Here is a 1,122-nt window from a genome sequence, read left to right as displayed (position 1 = left end):
GTCCCCAAACGTTTTTAAACGCACCGGTCAGTTGCAAGCAAGAGGCATTCCCAGCAGTACAATTTGCAGCGTTTCTCAGAGGCTGTGACCCACGGGTACCGTTCATAATTGCTCGTCTGAAAATGACAGGCAAACCTTTTTCCTTGCTGGGACAGGCTAGCTAGCGCAGGAGTTGGGCTACCTCTTTGCACAATATCCATCTTTTCGTGGAACGCCCGTCTTAAAAATTGTGTGGCAAGTGGTTCTGCAACCAGATCAACGTCTTCTCCTTCGGCCATTTTGGGTTAAAATGCGAGTGGTAGCTCTAGCAGGCGCTAATCCAATCTTTTTTTTTTTAATCTTTATTGAACAAGTCAGGATACAATTCTCAGGAAACAGAAAAGGAGCTAATCCAATCACCGAACGCGCACGGCCAGTCTCGACGTAAGGCCTTCTAGCTGGCCCTAGTACGCAGCCAATCAGATCACGAGTCTCAGACTCGTGATCTGATTGGCTATTGAAACCTGACTGTGCCCGTTCACTTACAGCGCACAGGGGCCTGCTCTGTTTAATCTGAAGGCCCCGAGCAAGTTTAATTTACCTGGCAACACAAGCTAGCTGAAATATGATTGGTTAAAAACTCTACCATCTGCCACTGTTATGGTAACTGGGTTCTGTTCAGGGAGGTTTTATATATATATATTTATATATGGAGAGGGGAGGCTTGGTACACTGTTCTTCTGTGCCATATATTTGTTTGATTGTGTTTGCATTATTTTAAAGTGTGCTTAAAAAAGTGCCATAAATGCTACAGAAAAACATGCCACGGGCATATTTCAATATTAGCCTGCTATTTCTATATTGCGGATTTGACTGACTGCAGTGCTGGTCTAGAACACAACAAAGGTTGCCGCCATTGCTTTGTCGGTCTGGCAGGCTGCCAGGCTTTTCCAGCGTGGGTGTTGTAGTTAAAAGTATATTAGTTATATCTCAAATATTAAAAAAAAAGAACCTTTATTACCATCGGAGAAATGGGCATTGTTTCAGCAGTCATAGTGGATACAGGAAATAGAAAAATGTACGAAAAATATATTGCACAAAATGTCAGTGCAATGTCACCTCTCTTGCAGGGAAGGAGCCCGA

Source organism: Hippocampus comes, unplaced genomic scaffold, assembly GCF_001891065.2.
Source record: "Hippocampus comes isolate QL1 unplaced genomic scaffold, H_comes_QL1_v1.1 scaffold588, whole genome shotgun sequence".
In the NCBI taxonomy this organism is placed as follows: Eukaryota; Metazoa; Chordata; class Actinopteri; order Syngnathiformes; family Syngnathidae; genus Hippocampus; species Hippocampus comes.
Note: the sequence above shows the minus strand (reverse complement) of the source record.